Source organism: Dermochelys coriacea, chromosome 10 (assembly GCF_009764565.3).
Source record: "Dermochelys coriacea isolate rDerCor1 chromosome 10, rDerCor1.pri.v4, whole genome shotgun sequence".
Classification (NCBI taxonomy): domain Eukaryota; kingdom Metazoa; phylum Chordata; order Testudines; family Dermochelyidae; genus Dermochelys; species Dermochelys coriacea.
Genome location: NC_050077.1, coordinates 34,782,136 through 34,792,422, shown reverse-complemented (window position 1 = coordinate 34,792,422; position 10,287 = coordinate 34,782,136). Strand labels below are relative to the sequence as shown.

The 10,287-nt window shown below is 55.2% G+C and overlaps 1 long non-coding RNA gene across 1 annotated transcript in view; it reads left to right on the top strand.

The window, feature by feature from the left end:
- Positions 1-6,582: 6,582 nt before the first annotated feature.
- Positions 6,583-10,287, top strand: part of LOC122456031 — a 7,006-nt gene continuing 3,301 nt past the window's right edge. The window contains exon 1 of the long non-coding RNA XR_006274641.1: positions 6,583-6,595. This is a non-coding gene — a long non-coding RNA (uncharacterized LOC122456031). The remainder of the gene's footprint in view (positions 6,596-10,287) is intronic.

Below are 10,287 nucleotides of genomic sequence, written 5' to 3'. Positions count from 1 at the left end.
GCTTGGCTCCTGCACACCCAATGCACGCTGCAGTCTCCTTACTAGGGGGTCAGTGTGTTGGCATCTCCAGCTGTATAAAGAGGTGTGTGTGTGTGTGTTAGGGATATAATAGTTATACACCTCTGTAGAAAACTGTAGAATACTGTAAGCTTATGTTTGTGTTGCTAAGAGCAAGTTGGGCATAGGGGCACCAGTTTAATGATACTGTGTAGGGCCCGATAAATCCTAAGGACGGCCCTGCAAGGGAATGTCTTGCTAGTGAAGTGTAGTCACTAGAAAACGTTATGATTTTGTTGTCTATGTAACCATTTGATGCTATTTCTCACACTGGTTATTATCTGAATCTCTGTTCTTTCTTACATAAATTTCCTTTGGTTTTATAAATGAGCTCAAGTGCTGTGCATGGCACAAGAGTGATGGACAAATGTAAAACTGGTAAATTGTGGCACACTGTTCTTTTGGGAACAGAGGAACTGGGATTTCTGTGGGTATCCAGCAATCGGGGCTGCTCACAACAGAAGGACACTTTGCAGGGACTCGGTGTTGGGGTGCATCTGTTGTCAACCTGCATGGCAAAGGCAGGACTGATGAAGCCCAGAGGAGAGTGCTTGAGTGGCTGACAGGCTGGTGGCCTTCGGGGCTAACACCCAAATGGCACTGGCAAGACTCCCTTGCACGGGAGGCAGGTGGTAATAAGGTGACTCACAGTCCTGGGTGCCTTGAGAAGCATCTCATACAGTGATTCAGTATTGTACTTTAAATAGATGTGTTCATATACACATGCCACATTCGTGGTGAAGATATTTATGTGACGAAGTGCAGAGCCCTGAGATAAACTGCAGATTCATGTTATAGATTTCATTTCTCTGTAATGCACCCTTGACTTCCCACTTGCCCTCTGCCCACTAAAACACATCACAGAAAAAGTTTCCTTTTTTCTTCTTCTCCCATCTCCATTTTCATTACAGCTGCCAAGATCCAGGCTGGTCAGTATTTGGTCCTCAGTGACATATTTAAGGTCTGATATCTCATGACATTGCAGAAACAGGAAATGTAATTGTGTGTCATTTAACTTGACTATTTAAAGTGTTAACTCTTTCCTAATGTGTCTATATTTCTTGAGATTCTTTCTTTATATGGCTACAGAGTTCTTTTCCTTGGTTTTGTGTACTTATCGGGTACCATATAATGAGTACTGTGTGTGTATTATACATACTGGGCTTGAAGACCTTTTGCCAAAACAGCCCGAGATCAGAACGACATCTGATTACTTTCAGCTCATTCTGCTCCACGAAAATGATAAGACTGTTGGCAGGAGTTGTGGCTGTTCTGTCCCTAGTCTGATTGGGTCCAGTGGTCAGGTCCCCTGTTCCTGCAGGACATTTGAAACCACAAAGTGTTAATAGAAGGAGTGTCATGTTGTCCTTATTTGATGCCTCAACATTAAAAGTCCCCCCACAGCTGACATGTAGAGGCAAACTCAATACTTACAGCCTCTCTGTATTTCATGTTATGAAGTACTGCTGACATGATCAGTCATCTTCATTTGATGGTGGGAGCTGAGGTGTGTACATGTGGGGTGGAAGAAGGCTGGAGTAGGCTGGGGACACTTGATTCGTGTACATTAGCACATAGTCTCGTATGGTGATGTCTACATGAAGGTGGGTTCCAAAGAGGATGGAGTGCAGCTATTTTCAGTGGTGGCAGATGACAGAACAAGGAGCAATGGTCTCAAGTTGCAGTGGGGGGCGTCTAGGTTGGATATTAGGAAACACTATTTCACTAGGAGGGTGGTGAAGCACTGGAATGGGTTACTTTTAGGGAGGTGGTGGAATCTCCATCCTCATTTTTAAGGCCCAGCTTGACAAAGCCCTGGCTGGGATGATTTAGTTGGTGTTGGTCCTGCTTTGAGCAGGGGGTTGGACTAGATGACCTCCTGAGGTCTCTTCCCAATCTTCTATGATTCTATGTTACAGATGCACTGGGAAATGTTTGTTCACTTCAGGTGTTAGCTTCAGTTACGGGGCAGTGTTTGTTTCTGCTGCTATCTGTACTTCAGTTAACCTACTAGCCATAGGGCCAGCTTGAGACACGTATTTAGCATTCTAGTCTAAGCGCTTACATTTTGCAGTGCTGTACTGTCAGCAGCCCTTCCCAACATGCACCTATATCCTCCCTGTGACGTTGCACTCCATATGTTTTATGGAAATATGCTTAAAAGTGTGAATATGATGTAACTGAAATATGCTTTAGGCCAGGGGTCTTAAACTCAATTTACCTTACAGCCAGTGCCAGTCCTCAAATCCTCCCAGTGGGCCAATAATGTCACTGAAGATGGTGTTCAGAAAAGAAAACGTTTATATTGCATTTTTTATTTAGAATTTCTTAGAAATAATAAAGCTGTCATACAACTTTATACAATTCTTCACCTGCCAGAGAGTTTTTAGTGTTTGCCAGACACCTGGCAATGCTTCAGTTCTGTCAGTTTGTTGATGTTTAGCCTCAGTGACTGAGCAGTTGAAACCTTCAGGATTGCAGCAAGGTGTGCATCAGATAGTGTGTTCAGTATTTTGACTTACTTATATTCATTGTGGAAAAAAATGATGCTGCCTCCATGGCTGACTCTGCCTGGCGACTAATGATGGTATTTCTGTCCCTCTCCCCCAGCCAATGGGAGCTGCAGGGGGCAGCGCATGCAGCAGACATTGCCAGCAGTGTGACTGCATCGGTCTCTCCTCCACGGGCTTCAGTGGGTAAGTTCTTGGGCCGCAGATGGCCCACAGGCCGGGACTTTGAGATCCCTGCTTTGGGAAAAAGGTCTCTTGTAAGGTATCATTATGAAGCTTATAATCTACTGAGTGTGTTCATCCTATTTGTATGCATGTGTCATTCTTTGTATCTGAAGCTAGAAATATGAAGTATAACTCTGAGGTTCTATTGTAATTATGTGAAGTGTGGGCCACTAATGGTGGTTTAGAATCTTCATGGCTCCCATTGACTAGGAGAATTGATTGTAAATGACTCTGTTTACTTGCAAACCTTCCTGGGTATGTGTGGACCAGCCCTGGAAGAATGGAGGCTGGGGTCTCACAGGACATGTGAACATGTCACCTGATACTGGAATCCATCTTAAACCTGGTGCTTTTCCATTTAGAATGAGGGGTAGGACCCAGAGAGACAAAAGATTCCCGCCTTGTGTGTAAGCTATAAAAGGGGATGGAACAGAACAAAGAGGGCTGCCAGTCATGAGAGAGCCCCTAGTTTTCACCTAAGATGTCTGTTGAAACTAACAAGGACCGTACCAAGGGAAAGGATTGGGCCCTGACTAGGAAGGAGTCTAGTCTGTGAAAGAAGCTTACTGGAACATCTCTGAGGGTGAGATTTTACCTGTAATCACAAAAAGAAAAGGAGTACTTGTGGCACCTTAGAGACTAACAAATTTATTAGAGCATAAGCTTTCGTGAGCTACAGCTCACTTCATCGGATGCATTTTATGCTCTAATAAATTTGTTAGTCTCTAAGGTGCCACAAGTACTCCTTTTCTTTTTGCGAATACAGACTAACACGGCTGCTACTCTGATACCTGTAATCAGTTTCTTAATGTATTAGGCCTAAGCCGTGCGTGTTTTTGCTTTATTTTGCTGGTGACTTACTTTGTTCTGTCTGTTATTACTTGAAACCAATTAAATCCTACTTTTTATCCTTAATAAAATTACTTTTGTTTATTATTGAACCCAGAGTAAGTGATTCATACCTGGGGGAGCAAACAGCTGTGCATATCTCTCTATCAGTGTTAGAAAGGGCGAACAATTTATGAGTTTACTCTGCATAAGCTTTATACTGAATAAAACGGATTTATTTGGGGTTTGGATCCCATTGGGAGCTAGGTGTCTGGGTGCTGGAAATAGGTGACCTGCTGAGCAGTTTTTGGTTAAAGTCTGCAGCTTTGAGGGCCTGGACCAGACCTGGGTCTGTGTTGCAGCAGGCTAGTATGTCTGGCTCAACGCAGCAGTTCTGGAGTCCCAAGCTGGCAAGGAAAACGGGCTCAGCACGTCAGGTGACAGATCCAAGGGGGTCTCTGTGACCGAGCCTGTCACAGTCCAATCTCAGCCGGTTTGCAATCATCCTTCGTTAGAAAGATAAAATTGGGTACCTAGCTTCCTCTGCCCCCCCCCCTTGGAGAAAGGCCATAATACTGCATTCAGTAGATAAAGCCTCCCAGTGATGACAAATACCCCAGAGCCCCAGCTGCTAAATTACCCCCATCCCCAAATGTGCTATGAGACTTGGAGAAGTCTGCTTGTAATCTCTCCCTCCCTGAACATATTACTTCAACCAGGGCCTAGCAAAATCAAAGTCCAGCTCCGATTATCCGACTGTTCTCAGCTGTTCTCAGCCTGCTATTGGAATATGCCTCTTAAGTATACCCCCTGGTCTTGTGTCAAAGGGTTTGGCTGGAGGGCAGAGCCATAACTAGGCATTTTAGTGCCTGGGGCGAGCAAGCATATTTGTGCCCCGTCATTTTTTGATAATTTTTTCATCCCATTCAGAGGCAACATGTAACTATAGATAGTGGGGGGGGGGGCACAATTTAAAGCAGGGGCCCATGACCACCCCACAGCAGTTTTCAAACTGATCCCCAGGGGTTGTGGTGGAATGTTTGGGGGTGGGAGTTGAATGGCAACGCCAGGCAGCTCGGGCCAGCCCTGCATGGTGGGGGTTGGTCAGGCCAGCCCTGCGCAGTGGGACTTGTGGGAGGAAACATCACCTCCACCTCCTGACTCACCTTAGCCGGCCACCCAGCCTGTCTTGATTGGGGGGCGCAACCAAAAATATGTGGGGAAGCCCACATGCCCCTATGTTCCCTTCCCCACACATTGCCTCGGATCCCATTTTTCTGCCCCCACAGCTTTGCACCCCGGGCAGCTATCCCACTTGCCCTGCCCTGGTTACAGCCCTCCTGGGGTGTCACCCAGCTGGATCCCCATCAGGCCACAAGCAGGGGTTAGCCAGGTTGGTCTCCTGCACTGGTCGTGGTTGGGTTCAGCTAAGTGTTACAAACTGTGGCCATATAACTACAGTCACAATAGTCATCAGTGAGAACTGAACCTGGGGGGATATTCAGCAATAGAAACACAAGCATCTACCACTTTAGAAAAAATGTAACGCCTTTAGCTGTGAGTAAGTAGTGGATGGCTACAGTCGCTGACACTAGGCAATGGAGGCAGATGTGATTGAACAGAGACCATATAAACATCTGAACATTTAGGTTGTTCTCTACTTCACCGGAGTGTTACACTCATCTCAGAATAGATTGTGGGTCTCTGAAATGGTCGAAGCTATATACTTAAAGTCTTTCAGCACATGCTCCTACCTTTGCCTCATTGATCAAATGAAACTGAAATAATACTTTTCCCCTCTCTAGTTCTTTCCTCCAAAGATTTCAGAGCACTTTACAAACATTACTTAATTAAGCCTCCCAACATCCCGGTAAGAAATAAATGGAACAATTCAATCCAAAAATTCCTGAAGGCATTTTTGCATATGGATGCAAGGAATTCAGGAAAGATGTGGTTAATGGGTCTGATCTGGGACTCAGCAAAAGAATTAAGATGACATTGTGAAGATGCGCTGTCAAGTAGCCTGCATGGAACAGAGGGCATCTGGAATTTAATAGGTTGATCTGCTAGTACTGTACAGTGTCACCATCACACTATGTCTGACAGAAGGTCACTGTATTGCAGCATCTCAGCTAACACCATTAATGGGATTCCTTAGTTTTTGCTCCTTCTGCCATGCAAATAATCACACTGCAACACCACACTGCAATGCTCTTGTGTATCATAATGTGGTGGTATGGAATCCACATATCACAGATTAATGTCACATCAGTCTGACACAACATTACAGTATGAAGAGTCACATAAGCACTTTGTAATGCTGTGCTTGTGATGCAAAGTCCATACAACACAAGACCTGAAATGAACTCAGGGCTATTGAGGGACTGGATGGCCCGGGAGGGTGGGATTGGGATAGAGAGCATTTACTTTTTAGGTCACCAGTTCCAAACCTGACCAAGGCAGGAGTGACCGAAATTCATAACTATTGGATAGTCTATGCAGGACAGGAGTTGGTGGGTCTCAGTTCAGTTCCTTGTGGAGAAGTGTCCACATCACACTAAGTCCTCCACGATTGGCCCCCTGTAGGCAGGACTGAGTGGGCCCCAGGGACTCAGCATGCTGGAAGAGGCAGTCAGCCCCCCTTGAAAAGGCCGAGGGTGCAGTGGCAGTGTGGAGGGAGCACAGCTTCCACTACTGCTGTCCCTGTCCCGTGGATGAGCTAGGGCCTTCATGCAGGGGCTGGGCTGTCACCATGGCGTCTTCACCTGCAAAAATTCACCTCAGGACACTGAGGGCTTGTCTATACTACGGCCAGATCGGTGGGCAGTGATCGATCCAGCAGGGGTTGATTTATCGTGTCTAGTATAGACGCGATAAATCGACCGCTGAACACTCTCCCTTCGACTCCAATACTCCACCAGAATGAGAAGCACAAGCGCAGTCAACGGGAGAGCGTCAGATGTCAACTTACTGCAGTGAAGACACCGCGGTAAGTAGATCGAAGTACGTCGACTTCAGCTACTCTATTCACGTAGCTGAAGTTGTGTATCTTAGATCGATCCAAGCCCTGAGACAGGCAGCAGAAAAAACTTGGCCCTGCGGAGCTGTCCTGGGCCAGGCTGGCCTCGCAGGAGCTGGGCCAGACCTGGGAGCGTTCCCTGGGCTGCGGCCTTTGGGGATGGGCTGGACTCTGTCTCCTGCTGTTCCTGTGGGGAGAGCCTGGCTAGGATGGGAGCACTGGCTGAGCAGTCTCCTTCACGTCCAGAGAGTGACACCGAGGGCAAGTCACACCGGGGTCTTCCGCTCCTCTGCTTCTTTCTTGCTAGTCCCCTCCGCGCGCGAACTCCTTCCCGTCTGTCCTTCAGCACCGCCCATCGCCTGAGCCCTTCGCTTTCTCCCGTAGTTTGGGCCGGGCGCCACGCCGTAGGGCGGTTGCCATAGGGACTGGCAGCGCGGCCTGGCGCGGAGGCGGGCGGTGTCCGGCGCGGCCCCGCAGTTGCTCTGTGACTGTTCGCAGGGGCCGGAGCCGGCGGTGGCGCCGCGGGGTCACCATGTCGTTCCGGGATCTCAGGAGTGAGGAACCCTAGCTCGGGCCCCCAGGGGAGGGAGGGAGCCGCGGCCGCACGGAGGACATTGCTCCTGGGGCCCAGGCGGGGGGCTGGTTCTGTGCGGACGGGGGGCGGGTGGCCGGCGCGTCGCCATCCTGCGGTGTCAGCGCTGCACGCACTTGCTCCCCCCTCGTGCCATGGCCCCCCACCCGCCCCACCTCCTCGCCCTCCCCCCCACCATCGCCTGGCCATCCCCACCCACCCGCCCCATCCCCACCCATACCGTCACCATGCCATCCCCTCCCACCCGCCCCATCTCCTCGCCCTCCCCCCCACCATCGCCTGGCCATCCCCTCCCACCCGCCCCATCTCCTCGCCCTCCCCCCCACCATCGCCTGGCCATCCCCTCCCACCCGCCCCACCATCACCATGCCATCCCCTCCCACCCGCCCCATCTCCTCGCCCTCCCCCCCACCATCACCCATACCGTCACCATGCCATCCCCTCCCACCCGCCCCATCTCCTCGCCCTCCCCCCCACCATCGCCTGGCCATCCCCTCCCACCCGCCCCATCTCCTCGCCCTCCCCCCCACCATCGCCTGGCCATCGCCTCCCACCCGCCCCACCATCACCATGCCATCCCCTCCCACCTGCCCCATCTCCTCGCCCTCCCCCCCACCATCACCTGGCCATCCCCACCCATACCGTCACCATGCCATCCCCTCCCACCCGCCCCATCTCCTCGCCCTCCCCCCCACCATCGCCTGGCCATCCCCTCCCACCCGCCCCATCTCCTCGCCCTCCCCCCCACCATCGCCTGGCCATCCCCTCCCACCCGCCCCACCATCACCATGCCATCCCCTCCCACCCGCCCCATCTCCTCGCCCTCCCCCCCACCATCGCCTGGCCATCCCCACCCATACCGTCACCATGCCATCCCCTCCCACCCGCCCCATCTCCTCGCCCTCCCCCCCCCATCGCCTGGCCATCCCCTCCCACCCGCCCCATCTCCTCGCCCTCCCCCCCCCATCGCCTGGCCATCCCCTCCCACCCGCCCCATCTCCTAGCCCTCCCCCCCCCATCGCCTGGCCATCCCCACCCATACCGTCACCATGCCATCCCCACCCACCCGCCCCATCTCCTCGCCCTCCCCCCCACCATCGCCTGGCCATCCCCACCCACCCGCCCCATCCCCACCCATACCGTCACCATGCCATCCCCTCCCACCCGCCCCATCTCCTCGCCCTCCCCCCCACCATCGCCTGGCCATCCCCTCCCACCCGCCCCACCATCACCATGCCATCCCCTCCCACCCGCCCCATCTCCTCGCCCTCCCCCCCACCATCGCCTGGCCATCCCCTGCCACCCGCCCCATCTCCTCGCCCTCCCCCCCACCATCGCCTGGCCATCCCCTCCCACCCGCCCCATCTCCTCGCCCTCCCCCCCACCATCGCCTGGCCATCCCCTCCCACCCGCCCCACCATCACCATGCCATCCCCTCCCACCTGCCCCATCTCCTCGCCCTCCCCCCCACCATCGCCTGGCCATCCCCTGCCACCCGCCCCATCTCCTCGCCCTCCCCCCCCACCATCGCCTGGCCATCCCCTCCCACCCGCCCCACCATCAACATGCCATCCCCTCCCCCCCGCCCCATCTCCTCGCCCTCCCCCCCACCATCGTCTGGCCATCCCCTCCCACCCGCCCCATCTCCTCGCCCTCCCCCCCACCATCGCCTGGCCATCCCCTCCCACTCGCCCCATCTCCTCGCCCTCCCCCCCACCATCGCCTGGCCATCCCCTCCCACCCGCCCCATCCCCACCCATACCGTCACCATGCCATCCCCTCCCACCCGCCCCACCATCACCATGCCATCCCCTCCCCCCCGCCCCATCTCCTCGCCCTCCCCCCCACCATCGCCTGGCCATCCCCTGCCACCCGCCCCATCTCCTCGCCCTCCCCCCCCACCATCGCCTGGCCATCCCCTGCCACCCGCCCCATCTCCTCGCCCTCCCCCCCACCATCGCCTGGCCATCCCCTCCCACCCGCCCCACCATCACCATGCCATCCCCTCCCCCCCGCTCCATCTCCTCGCCCTCCCCCCCACCATCGTCTGGCCATCCCCTCCCACCCGCCCCATCTCCTCGCCCTCCCCCCCACCATCGCCTGGCCATCCCCACCCATACCGTCACCATGCCATCCCCTCCCACCCGCCCCACCATCACCATGCCATCCCCTCCCACCCGCCCCATCTCCTCGCCCTACCCCCCACCATCGCCTGGCCATCCCCTCCCCCCCCACCCCATCTCCTCGCCCTCCCCCCCACCATCGCCTGGCCATCGCCTCCCACCCGCCCCACCATCACCATGCCATCCCCTCCCACCCGCCCCATCTCCTCGCCCTCCCCCCCACCATCGCCTGGCCATCCCCACCCATACCGTCACCATGCCATCCCCTCCCACCCGCCCCATCTCCTCGCCCTCCCCCCCCCATCGCCTGGCCATCCCCTCCCACCCGCCCCATCTCCTCGCCCTCCCCCCCACCATCGCCTGGCCATCCCCTCCCACCCCGCCCCATCTCCTAGCCCTCCCCCCCCCATCGCCTGGCCATCCCCCACCCATACCGTCACCATGCCATCCCCACCCACCCGCCACCATCTCCTCGCCCTCCCCCCCACCATCGCCTGGCCATCCCCACCCACCCGCCCCATCCCCACCCATACCGTCACCATGCCATCCCCTCCCACCCGCCCATCTCCTCGCCCTCCCCCCCACCATCGCCTGGCCATCCCCTCCCACCCGCCCCACCATCACCATGCCATCCCCTCCCACCCGCCCCATCTCCTCGCCCTCCCCCCCACCATCGCCTGGCCATCCCCTCCCACCCGCCCCATCTCCTCGCCCTCCCCCCCCACCATCGCCTGGCCATCCCCTCCCACCCGCCCCATCTCCTCGCCCTCCCCCCCACCATCGCCTGGCCATCCCCTCCCACCCGCCCCACCATCACCATGCCATCCCCTCCCACCTGCCCCATCTCCTCGCCCTCCCCCCCACCATCGCCTGGCCATCCCCTGCCACCCGCCCCATCTCCTCGCCCTCCCCCCCACCATCGCCTAGCCATCA